This window comes from Astatotilapia calliptera, chromosome 10 (genome assembly GCF_964374335.1).
Source record: "Astatotilapia calliptera chromosome 10, fAstCal68.1, whole genome shotgun sequence".
NCBI classification, from domain to species: Eukaryota; Metazoa; Chordata; class Actinopteri; order Cichliformes; family Cichlidae; genus Astatotilapia; species Astatotilapia calliptera.
This window is the reverse complement of record NC_137431.1, coordinates 3,413,572-3,427,411: the sequence shown is the minus strand read 5'-3', so window position 1 is coordinate 3,427,411 and position 13,840 is coordinate 3,413,572. Positions and strand designations below refer to the sequence as shown.

Here is a 13,840-nt window from a genome sequence, read left to right as displayed (position 1 = left end):
ATGCACGCCCCGCACTGGCATTATGGAGCCCAAACAATTAGAGAAATGAGTTTGTGGCCCAAAGGTGTCTGGTTTCGAATCCTCAGTGGGCTGACAAGAGCGCGGGCCTGTAAGTAGATGAGAAATGCACTTCTGCTCCTCACATCTACTGTCAAAGTGCCCTTGAACAATGTTCGGTGGCCAACAACACAAGTGCTGGGCATCTCCCAGGTCTATAATAAATCAAAAACTCTGCAGTAAATGCATGACACTTGTTCTGGTAGATTGCACATTAGTTTTTCTTTTTTTTTCTTGCTGCCGAGTATCTCAGCAATCAAAAAGCGGGACGCCACTCTCAATTTCTGTCCGCCCTGTGCTCGTGCTGTGGTCTATGACAGATTTACAAACACTAAGGGTTTGAGCTGGCACAGTGGCAGTAGTTAGAGAAGCTGTTAGTAGAGGTAAGTGGCTGGGCAAGTACTCTGTGGAGTCATTGTGTGAAAAAAAAATACATTTTTTACAGCGATTTCTCCTTTACATAATTCAAAGTCACAAAGTAGCAACAAGCAGGTGGATTCTGAAATTACTCTGTGTTTTCCACAATGTGCAAAAGAGATGTGCAGAACACACCTGCAAGAGCACACACACACACACACACACACACACACACACACACACACACACACACACACACACACACACATAAACACTCATGTCAAAACTTGCCACGTTCATACAGCAGTGGCGGCGGCGGCAGCAGTGTTTTGATGGCAGATAAGATTCTGCAGTAATGAAAGGCAGCCAGTGGACAAGAGAGGAGAGAGTTCAGAGTCCAGTCTTGTGACTGTTGAGCAGCCTCGGCATCATTTGCATTTGGCCATTTGAATGTCCTCTGGTTCTGTTGCAGGCTACTGCACATCACTCAACAGCAGCTCCCGGGACAATAGCAGATGGCAGAGTCAAATCAAGCCCCGTCCAACACAGAGGATCCTATGAATTGCAGCACTCAAACACTCATAAAGCACAACTTAAAAAGTTGGGCTACAAACGTGGAGGTTTTACGTTATCTGTGGCAACAGAGGACAAGCCGAACTACCTTGAACATCTTGTGTAAGTTCAGGTCAAATAATTAAGCAGCTTAAATGTTCAACAAAAGAGAGGCTAAGAGGCAGACCCCCAGACACAGGCAGTATTTAGAAGGCTTTAAAAAAGTTTGACTCTTCTCTGCGTTACTTTAGATTGGTAGCCTAAGTAGTTATGTGGAAGGCAGGAAATTAACTGAACCCTTTTTAAAAAGCCTCATATTCCAACATCCAAACAGGTTATTTCAGAAGCTGAACTGCAGCTTGTACTCTGCCCTCTTTCCGGTAAGTCTCAGAAAACTTCAGCCCCTGACCTTTTGCCTCCACACGGATCCAAAGTCCAATGAAGCAATAAGATATTTGTGAAAAAAAGGAACACCTACGTAAAGGCCACTCAGAAACTCTCGCCGAGAAAACATCCAAGCCTTTGAGATCTATCAAAACACATCTGACATGACGGTCGGGTGATGTGACAGGCTGCAACAGACCAACTTGAAATGATGGGTGTTTTAGTCTGCAGACTAGACTAATCTCTATCAGAGGACCCTGGGGAGGGTAGAGACATTCAGACATTTTCAGAGGTGGAAAAAGAGTATTAATGGGAATCACCAACTAAGCCACACATCAAGTGCACACCTTTTTGAGTGCATTAAAAAAAGCATTACCTTGATCCTGACTGTGTAATAAAGTTGTTGTAGCAACACTGCTTTGCAACATTTTTAACAACCTTCGCCTACACTGTGTTTACTGTACATGCTCAGGGGTTAGTGTCACTGTCCCTGCTTTCCCCTGAGTGCTACTGCAGTGACACATGCAAAGTCTTGCTCAATGAATATTCAACCCAAACTCATTTTTACACCCAGTGGGCCCAGGTGGCTTTTAGCACCTTGAAACAATCACATATGAGTCAACGTATAAGACCCTTTACGCTCGGAGGGCCATTAAAAACCCCTTAAGACTTGCCAACTGTAATCTACACACCGGTGCAACTGTGAAGCGTTTCCCTTTGGTGGTGCTAAAACTACAAGATGGGGGGCTGTGCAGTGTTTTGACCCGACGTGATGAACTACATTAACTGTACTAACGTTACATTACAGCTGCCGCGCTCCAAGCAGAAGACGGTGCGCACTGTTATTAAATTAAGCCAACGGTGACATTAGTCATTCGGTGTTCGTACTGCCAAGCAGCCTGACAGCCCAGAATACACTGTGAAAATTAGCTGGAGGGTTTCAAGAGATTCAGAGGCGGTGTGTGCGTGTATGGGGAGAACATTTATAGAGAAATGCCTCTATCGTGGGCCTAATTTGAGTCACTGATCCGAAGGATACGGGCACTGGCTGCCGTCACTGAGCGGCTGTGCGGCTAAATGGAAAGCCACACGGGCAGGTTTATTCCCCGCTTCTTTATGCAGCGATTTCAGCGACACATCCATAAGCGCCCCTGGTCGCCGTGCGACACACAAACAGCGTTACCGATCCCCGACACAAACGCACACATACACACACAGAAAAAAAGCGCACGATCTAACCACTGCCCGACATACGCGCACCCGTGTACGTTTCCACCCGCAGCAGTATAAGAATAATATTGTCCAGACGTAACAGTGCGCTCGCTTACAGATCCCCTTACCTGCGTTCGTCCACCCCACAGAGGCGCATCGTTATCATTCGACAGGAGGAGGCAAATCCAATGAAAACGGTCGCGACACTTTTGGCAGGAAGCAGAAATGGCGAGGCAGGCTTCGAGGGAGGAAAAAATCAAGTCCGAAATAATTTCTAAAAAGCCTCCTTTTGATTTGATTTTTTAATTCTACAAATGAATGCTGCGCCTGTGAGCGAGCCGAGGTGTGGAGTGCGTAGTCTGTGGAAATTGTTTATTCTCGGAGTCCCCTCGCTGTGGAGAAGTGAGCGCAGACAGCTACACTCCTCCTCCTCCGCCTGCCGCTGACACCACCCTTAAAGGAACAAGCCTTCACCGCTGCCCACATACTCCCTCTGCCAACAAGGAAGCACTTTTTAACATTAGATGTACAGCAAATGGTCTTAACGCTGTTTTTTTCCCCATTTTAAACTAAGTAATATACACCGCCTACGGTTTGTCTCACACCAAGGGACATACAATGGAAATGCTTAATTAGCAGATTATTATTTAATCATTTCAATTATTAAGAATAAGCTGGGCTAAAATAACCTACCAAGGAGGGGATCTTTTTGGTTACGTCTCATTCTGTCTCACTTTAAAAAGGAATGTTCAAAAAGTTATGAATAAATGCTGATAAAACTTTGTAGGTGTGTGGAGTGGGGTCATGGTAATAATCCAAAATTTCCACCAACATCCTCAAAGGTCTTCGAGGTCAAGTTAACGATTTGTTGGTTGAAAACTGGAAAAAAAAAGTCTTATAACTTAGAAACTATGATTCTTACAAGTGTGGTGTGTATTAACATGTAAAGATTTAAAATATCTTATATGTCATATCATATCTCATTTGACCTCTGACCTCTCTGGGTCAATAGATTGATCTGAAAAGTACTAATAATCGTATTCACACCTATTAAAAACTACATTTCTTACTGTCAGCGTTTGTATTGACCACACATAGGCAAAAAGGCAATGATATAAGGAGATTCTACATATCACGTTACGTTGGACCTCTGACCTCTTCTTCAATGTCAAACAAGGTCAGACTTTCATAAAATATCTGTTTTCTTTAAAACCTACTGCCCGTGTTTGTCTGTCAACAACTAAGAAATTATACTGGTATATGGAGATTCTCAATATCACATTATAGCTTGCATCCAAAGTGTGTTCTATCTTTAAAGAAAGAACTGTCAAGAGAAGGAGAATGAGCTGCCTGGTGAGTTAGATACATACTGTACTATAATGTTATATAATAATCAATACCTGTTATCCATTACCTACTGCTACATAATGCTTACATACAAAATACAGCACTTTTCTCTTAAAAGTAAATACTGCCCACAGAGTGAGTGATCATTCTCAGATTCATTCTTTTTATTATTATTTTTGCTTCTTCTTCTTCTTTTAAATAAAAGCATGTCTATGTAAATAGAGAGTGTAATTCCTCAAATGGCCACTTGAGGCTGCCTCAGAAGACGGTCAAGTCCCAGTTTAACATCCTTAATAAAAATGGCTGACTTTACAACAAAAATCACCATTTTTACAGCCTGCGGATAGCTTTCACCATCGTAACTATTATGCTGGGTGATTTTTTTCATGACCTTTTTTTCTGTAGCTTAACATAAGGGTGCTTTCTTTAACAGGTGTGGCCTTTCTGCAAGGCACACAACATCTCAAGTCCATTGGTGCTTTTTATTAGCCTGTGACTTAGGACTAATAAGCACATATCTGTATGTGTTCTTGCACCCATACAAATTATGAATGCTGCTTGCTAGCCTTACTCTAGTCCAAGTATATTAACTGGATTCTACATATTGAACCCTCAGTGTTAGCATTTCAGCCATGACCATTTTGAAGTGACCCTTCTTGGACAAAGCAGTGGAGTGATATGTTATTAGCTAGCTCGCAAACTTGAGTTTTAAATTGGTGGTTGATGGTTTCAGACTACTATACTAGAATTTCAATAACAATAACTTTGTGGACGGCCAGTACCACGCATCATGACATATTATTTGCCTGGTAGTTCAATTAAAAAAGTTCCATAAGGCACCAACATGGTGCAAATATGGCTGAGAGGTCGAGTTGAATGTTTCACATAAGTGACGGTAACAGCTGCTTATCGTGGCACATCCCAGGGCCTAAACCTGCCATTTTAAACACATTATAATGTTAAAAAAATGCTTTCTTAATGATACAGAAGTGGACATTTTAACATGGGAGTTGACCAATTCACCATCGGAGCCAGCCCCATGTGGTCACTAGAAGAACTGCAGTTTTTGGCACTGGCTTCACTTTGGTAAATGGACTGGTTCTTATATAGCGCTTTTCTACTCTTCTGAGCACTCAAAACTTGTACATTCACACAACCACATTGTTCTAAGTACATTGGATGGATGCATCGGAGAGCAAACTGGGGTTAATATCTTGCCCAAGGATATTTGGCACGCAGACTAGGGGAAGCCAGGAATCGAACCACCAACCTTCCGACCAGTAGATGACCTGCTCTACCACCTGAGCTACAGCCACCCCACTTTGCAGCCCTCAGGGTTGCCACTTGTTCAGTATTTGGCCTGTGTTACCTTCTTAAAGTCTTTGTTTTATTTAACTGTATTTGGATGTATAATTTGTAATCTAATTATTTAATACTATCAATATAATTTGTTCCAAAGGGTTAACAGAATCATGCTTGTAGTAACAAATGCTACATTAACATCAACCATAGTGGTAACAGTTGCAGTTTTAAATGTAACAGCAGCTGGATATGTAATAATCTCCAAAAGGTCCTTTAAAATGATAATAATAATAATAATAATAATTTTTTTAAAACAACAGCAATTCTTAAAGAGGGACTTTACTGTACAAAAACTGGTTTATTTGTCACCATGAGTGCCACATTTTATTTTATTTTCTTATTTATTATTTTCTATTGTTATTCACAGAAGTGCATGTGTAATATGGCAATGCCAGAATTGACATGCAGGGAAAAAAGAGCTAAAAAAGAAAAAAGGGGAAAAATTAGAAAGACTAGAACATAAAGCCTGGATGCTCATGCCTGGAGCACTTAGGTGGCCAGAGAAGTCTGGTTAAAATGTATTGAGAGAAATTAGCATTACAGGAAATGTATGAGCCTGAAAGCAAGAACTTCAAGTCTCCTTACTTTGTCAAATTGCAATACTAAATTGGTGAATTTCCCCTTTAAGGAAGTGCTTTTAAATTCTCCTTAAAAATAGCATTGTAGTAAAAGATAATCCACGATTCACATTTTGCTTTGGAATAAAAATTGCTTTCCCCTTTAGATGAGTTAACAGAAACAGTCACAGGCAGACTACAGTAAATCTAAAAGACTAACATTTCTTAATCTAGCCATCTAAAGCAGGTTCAATTATAGCTCTTCAGTTGGATGGAGGATTAAGTAAGAAGTACCCTAAATAACCTTGTTGTGAGCATTCCTAAACAAATCATTAGGTTGCTCCATATGAGACTGCCATAGTGCTGGAGCTCTACTGTCTGCCTCACAGTGACCAAGTGGGGGAAAAGAACAACATAAATGGCATCAAAGCACCTTTGGATATATGAGACGTCTCCCAGGTGTGTCACTTGACTGTGAAGCAGGGAGCCATTCACCGAGCAGAAGATGCGCTCATGGAAACTTTTAAAATGTTTCTCGCTCGCCATTATTGTAAACATTGTAAATCTAAACCAATGATTACGCACCTTATGCTTCCAAATAACCCCCCCCCCCCCCCCCCCTTTTCTTTGTGTCATCTTGTGCTAATCTGTGCTATCTGGTCCACTGGCCTGCAGTCTGTCAACTCAACATGGCCTTGAACAAAATGTCTCTAAGGACCTGGGGAACATCAGTGTTCTGGTGAATGAGAACACAACAACATAACCTACTTCCAGCCATTCCTGTCTCTATTTCCCCTTTTCAAATCCAGGATCGGGGGGGGGCAGTGTGTGTTTGTGTGGGTGAGAATGTGAGCGAGACAGAAGGGTGTGTGTGTGTGTGTGTGTGGGGGGGGGGGTTGCTCCTCCTCCTCCTCCCACTGCTGTGTTATCACATCATGCTGTGTTATTGGCCACTTGTATTCAGCCAGCTGGATACTGTGCCTTCTAACCTGCGGTAACCCCACTGTGGTGTTTAAACAGTAATTCAGTTCATTGCCAGTAGTATAAACAGAGGCGGCACTCAACATGTCAGTCAGGTAAATTGGATAGTTTTCTTTTACAAGGCTGTTGTTCACAATAGGTGTTACCTGCAATTTGCATTTTGAGTGTAGCAGCAGTTAAAAGTCTGAGCAAAGTCCTCGCCAAAGTGCTATTCATAAAAAGTTGATGTTGCTGCTGTTTTTATTGTTGCCGTCTGATTGCACCACGAGTGCCGCTCAGGATCGCGATTTTGTCGAGACGTCAAAAGTTGGACGAGCAGGCTCCGCTCGGCAATCTGGACGGTATCTTGTACCTTGTAACCTCTGAACTGGTGTGACCTTTCATCTTTGAACTCTGACCCCGAATGCCACATAAATGGAGATACAATATTCTCCCTTTCATTCCCTCCCCCTCCCCCTCCACGAACTTTGCCCCTGAAGCTTTTCACAGAAATGGGTTTCAGGAAACTCTGTCCTTTGACCCTGAATTACAGGGACAGATTGTGACTGACGAAGAAGAAAAAAAAGAAAAAAGTCTGAGGTCCTCATGTGAAAACAGTTTGTCTTGATGTTATTTATGTATGGGATTTAACACATTGTGTGGTGAAGGTTGGTTACAGATGCTCACGGGCTGGTTGCAGCTGTGTGAGGGAAATAGAAGTGCAGAAAATGGCAAAAGCTTTAAAAAAAAAGGAAGCTCACCAAGTGTTTGAAAGACATTAGGAAATGGAAGTTGCTGTTTTACAAGACTAACTTTATTGTCTCGTTAACGTGGTGTCTTCTTTAGTGTGTTCAAAAGTGCTGAGCTGTCATTTTGAAATACGATATTATCTAGATATTAAATTAAATATTAAATATTCAACAACTGTAGGAAGCAATAAAAGTTTTTCCGATTTCAGACTTTTTTTGTGCCATAACTTCGGCCTCTTCTAGAAGGTTGTTTCTCTAATTAAACAAGCAAATACTTGGCAGTAATTAGTGAAAAAGAAGATCTCATTGGCAAACATATATTCCAAAGTTTGCACTATGTTCTTAGTGTAAAATCTGGTAGTGTAGACGGTTCATCTGTGACTCATCTTTTGTCGGTCTGCATGAGTTCACTGAGTGGTCACTGGGGCAGATTATCATTCAAATCTTTGGATGGGATATGCAGATTTGATTTGTTCATCTCTTCAGAAATGAAGTAATCTGACCCCGCAGGACCCTTTGGAATTGGTTTCCCATACATTTAAACTGTATCCCAGTGCATATTTCAAGGTAAAGGAAAAACATAGATGGAAAACATATGAATCCGCGGCCAAGGGTCAGCTCTGCACCGGCGTCCTCCCGGCCCTGCAGTACAATCAGAGGAGAGTTTAGAATCAGACGCCCGATTGTCTCAGAAGGAGGGAGGTGGAGAGTCAGCAGACATTAACCCTCCACCTTTGACCTCTACTCCCCAATTTCAGCTGCAGTATCTCCTAAGGTTTGGAGTGAGCTAAAGCCCTCTCGGGGAGGAGGCAGGTGCGAGCTGCGGTGGGAGGGCCTGCTGGAAGTCACACCATACTGTAACCTTTGAACTGGAATGCGTACGAAATGGTTGTGACATTCCCCACGTATACAGCTGCAGGGGAGGTTTTACTAAAACCATATGAGACAGCAAAACCTGCCTGCACACAGACACATGAGGCGTATTTGGATTGCTTAACTGTTCTGCTTGAATGATTGAGGTCAACAAAACAAACAAAGAAAATATTAAAGCTTTATGTGCCACAGCCTGCAATTTACAAGGGAATGCTGTGTTATGAATGTGGAATAATACAACACTAGCTGGTTTCAACTAATAGATATAGAATTAAACAACAACAACAACAACATCACAAATTATGGAGGACAAAAAAGCACATAACCTTTCATTACTGTATATGTGAAATGCACTTTTCACTTATTAAACAATAAAGTATAACAGAGCGGTGATCAGATACAGTCATGCTCCAAACCTCTATCACTGATATCACTGTAGGTTTGGAACAAGCAGGAACCTGAGGGTTCAGGTGTGATACCAAAACTGCAGTTCCTGAAATGGCCACTAGAGGCAAAAAGCCAATTCCCCATAAAATCCTGCGTTAATTTCATTTAATGATATTTTTTTGTACTGTTTATTCTCTAAGAAGATGACTACATAAAAACGAATACACAAGGACAAAAACGATGATAAAATGTATCGAAACGTAGATAAATGCACGCATCCGTTCACTGGGAAACGGTACAGTGTAAAAAATAAAAATAGAATAAAAATTGGGAAAAGATACAACTAACTCATTTTCTCATGAAAATGCAACAACATGCCAACGCTTGGAAGGAAGACAAGAAAAGGCAAGTGGAGACATTTTGCAATAAAATGTCAATAAAAATAAGACGCTGCAAACCACGTGGAGGAAAAACAACAAACTTTTACACTTGTGGTCAACTGAACCAACTTTAGATTTAATTTTATCATCTTAAGTCGACTAAAATTAGATTAAAAGTAAAATTATTTAGATGCCCAAATTATGACTAAAAATAAATAGTAAATAAATCCAAGTTTTCTGTTAACATTAACACTGATGTGCATTTTATAACAGCGTTTACATTCCGACACATTACAGCGGAAGCACCTTTTAAAATTAGAAGTCTGAAACTCATTACAGTTGTGGATTCTTTGACTGACAGGTTTCTGCCTTCACTTCAGCTAATTTGACACACTGAACTGAATCCCTCTAGTTTTACTAACAGATTATTTAAGAAGCCAACTTTGCAGATTTGTTATTACAACAGTTAGCCGTCTACATATCAGTGCTGCTGGAAAAACCAACCAACACAGCTGTGCAATGAGGAAGAAACTATTATTCTCCCCCATGTTTCTATTTCTATTCTATTTTAATAATTAAATGTTATATGTTATTTTGCTCCTTCCATTTCCACTTGTTTGCTTCCTTCCATGTATCTATATGTATGAACCCAATTCATACAGCTATAAACCAATGAACCAAATCTACATTCACAAGTAATAATGACAAGGTCAGCGTCGTAACTACGCTGTGAAACTGCCATCCTCTTTTACAGACTCAACTCGAGCCTTGAGATGCGTGGATTATTCATTAACAAGTGAAACTGTCTTTATTGGCCCAACAAACTACGGATGCAGAAGAAATGCATGACCTCTGCTCAAAATAAACAGACAAGAGTGATTATGAGTGGATTATGGCAGACATGCTAAACAGCCATCTCAGTAAATATTCCACTTTTGTCCTTGAAGTGTGTCAGGGAGATGAAACTGCGCCTGATAGACAAGACAGATAATTCCAGTTCAACGTAGCACCGCGCTAACAGAGGAGAGACATGAAAGTCACAGCTGCCACATTCAGAAAAGGTGCACCAAGCTACTGATTCAGTGTGATGACCTCCATCTCTCCTGCTTCACATTATTTTCCTCATCAGACTCACAATGAGTGAGTAATTTGAATTTGAGCTGCCGGTCCTTGAATAAAGCAACATTACATTTGACTAAGGTCACTATAGGATGTTAAGAAATGTCTCCTGGGGTACTGAGGCTCAGACGGTTGAGACTATGTTCCCTGTCCAGCTATGTCAGTGTTATTTATTGCAACAGCTCTGTGCTGAGTTTCTCTAGGGGGCCAGAGATCTAACTAAAAGGATCCGCATAGAGTGCTGCGCCCTACCGAAGGGATATCATTATGTTGGCCTCACAATGGGGATGGTGTCTGCTTTCCCATTCAACAGTTTCTTCAGTCTACTAGTGGCACAGAGCAGAACAGGCTTCATAAACAACTATGGTTGTTTCAACAAAAAAAAAATCTCCAAGGCCAATCTGCCTGGAGCTGTTTTGTTAAGGTGTGACTGTGAAACTACAGAGATGCTATTTAACAGTCTACATGACCCGAAGACACAGAGCATGTACAGTTTAGAGTTGAAGCAACTAATCTGCTCCGATAAAGGACATTCTCACTCTTTAAACCAGTTTCATCATATTATCATTTTGCTTTTTACCAAGCAAAGCAAATGTTCTGCCAGGGAATCAATTGTAGGGCTGCTGACAGCAGTGGGAATGTTTACATCTCCCTACGCCTGGCCTCATATCTGATGCTTAACCCATACCCACTTGCTGTGAAACACAAAAATCAAGAGGAATTTTGGAGTTGTTTTTGGATAACTGTCAAAGTATGGGAAAACAGGTCACTGCGTAAGCGTGGCTGCCTCTGCGTGTTTGTGTGTACATGTGTGTGTTTGAGAGCGAGAGAGACGGGAGCACAGGCAAGACTAGGCTGACTCTACTGTGTGTGTGCGTGGATTGCATCGCGTCCCCCTGAACATGCACCGGCCCTGCATCTTGTTGACCTAGTTGGTGCTCTTTGACTAATCCCTGATGATACTGTGGGTGGTCTGGGAGGAGCTCTCCTCCAGTTTCCTCTGCATTTGAATATCAGATGGCAAAGGCGGGGCCTGGAAAAAAAAATCTAAACTGCCAAGGGATTTGACTGGAGCGCCTGCCAACACAACATGGAATGTTTTTTTAGTGCTCCCTGCACCTTCTCCTCCTCCTCCTGCTCTCTCTTGTGTGCTATCACAGGTCTCCTTCTTTCATCCACTTGTCTGACATAAAAGGCAGTCCTATTTTCTGCCCATATTGACCCACTGATTCAAAGCGACACCGATATGCTCATTGTGTTTGTGTGTGTGTGTTTTCGGAACAATTAAAGGCCCTGGTTGTAGTCCTAATCACGTAGCCATCCATGTGCCATGTGCGACAGGAGTTATGCTGCAGCTGACATGCTGTCTTTTTCTATATGTGGGTGATCCAATTACTCATTGGCTCTTCTCACACACTCATTCACTCAGTATGGGCCATTTGCAACAGTAATGAGTCACAGATATGCTATCAGTCCACACACTTTCAGAATGATCTCAAGCCAGGAGTGAAAGTGCAAAAAAAGGCCTAATTTTAATGCCAGGACAAAGTTCCTGCCACTGTTTTATGATATGTATGTATGTGTATGTTTGCTAACATTTGTGTGACAAATGTAGCAGCAGAGCTGCCACTAATCCTTAGTCAAAGCTGCTGCGATGATGTTAGTTTTGGGCTGGACAAGCTGCTTTGTTTGAATGAGGCTTTGCTGGGAAGGCACAGTGGGGGCAGAGCTAAAGAGTCAGATATCAGGGACAGAGGCACCTTACTGTCCCCGCCGCACTCGCGCACACAGATGGTGGCGAGTGAGGACAGTGAAAACAGCTCTGTGTCCCTGGGCCCTCGTCCTTGCTCCACCCATCCACCACCAGCCAGTTGTTCCCACGGGGCTGTTAACATCCTATTGACCCTGCTCACTCATTATCAGATCAGCACAGAACACACTGGGGCGCTTTAGCCGCCCCATACGCGCACACACAAACACCCTCAAACTCCACGCTGGTCTCACGACGTTATTTGGGCCCGCTGCTTCGCAGCAACCCTATCGTCAAGCCCGCAGCAGGACCCTGAGCTGGTTTCAGTGATCGTTCCTTCTTGTTGTTGTGTTTCTACAGAGCGATCCACCAGGAGCTCAACACCCACCGGTAAGTCTCCTCCACAGATGCTGGCAGGCCCCGTGGGATGGCCACTGTTTCCCTCCATACCACGCTGATTGTCAGTTAATGTGTCGACATAAATGTAGTGTGGCTACTAATGAGCTGGCAACCAGCAGCCACTGTCAGCTTCTTAAGACCTGTCAATACAAAACGGAGGCTGATTTTAGCTCATTACACAAGGATGTCTAACAATAGATTAAAGCTCACAGTATTGTATTCATCTGAAGGCCACATCATTAGCTAGGAAACCATCTTAAAGGCATTAGAATGCAGTGTGGTCGTGTGGAGTCTGTGACGGCCCCCTTCCAGCAATTGAAATTCATGACAGGTCCGAGGTAGTGTGATACTCATGTAGGCACAAAGCCTGCACATGTTTATTGATAGCAAAGCCTACATAGGCTGTTATTATTTCAAGGCAAGTATGGGAAGGCTTAGTGTCAGTGTCTGCATGCATGCATGTGTGTGTGCGTGTGTCTATGTACGTGTACACGGGCTCAGTGTTTGTTTGTGTCACACAAAAAACAGATTAGTGAAAACACTGAGGTAAAATAAGCAGCCTGACCTTGCTCTGAAACTGAAAGGCAATCCTCTGAATGATCCGCGGGTCAGTAGCTTTGTCCTTCAGACAGTTAAAGTCTATCCTTCTCATCCCCTCCCTCCCTCCCTCACTCCCACCTGCCTGCCTCACTCTTTCCTTCCTCTCTCCCTCTCTTTCTTTCCCTTTCTTCTACAACACTTGTATTCACATTAAATCCCTTATTTTCTGCACCTTATGCAGAACTTATTCTCTATATTGTCTGTGCCTGCACATCTGCTCGTCTTAAAGTGACACACACACACATATAGGCACGCTCTCTTTCTCTCTCTCTTGCTCACACACACACACACACACACACACACACACACACACACACACACACACACACACACACACACACACACACACACACACACACACAAAGGCATTCAGAACTCTTGATATGCATGTCATCTTTTCATGTCTGCTCTTTGAACATGGCTGTTTGTGTTTTTTCAAGACGTGATTGTTCCTCATGACAAGCAACGATGGCACTGATGTGTCTGATCCGCCGCTACGCCTCAAAGGCAGACGAGCAAGACGCAAAGGCGGCAGCAGCAGATACTACCAGCCATATTAAAGACTTCCCCCGCAAACTCTTTGAGCTGTGAAATGTTTGACGCTTTAAGAGAGCAGCCAAAGCAGGTTGCCAGGTGAGAGCTGGCAACCCCCTCTCATCCCTATCTGCGCCCCCTCCCGTTTCTTATATAGGATGCTTCGCTCGCTGCTGCAGTCACTGGAAATTGCAACTGTGTCAGCAAGTTCCAGATGTCAGTTATGCAATGATGTTTAATTACAGCAAGCGTTACCTAGAT

At 42.6% G+C, this 13,840-nt stretch overlaps 1 protein-coding gene across 1 annotated transcript in view; it reads right to left on the bottom strand.

Annotated features, from left to right (window-relative positions):
* nrip1b (nuclear receptor interacting protein 1b) overlaps positions 1-3,026 on the bottom strand; it is a 37,562-nt gene extending 34,536 nt beyond the window's left edge. The window contains exon 1 of the mRNA XM_026182368.2: positions 2,691-3,026. The gene's annotated coding sequence lies outside the window, so the exon portion shown is untranslated. The remainder of the gene's footprint in view (positions 1-2,690) is intronic.
* Positions 3,027-13,840: the final 10,814 nt, after the last annotated feature.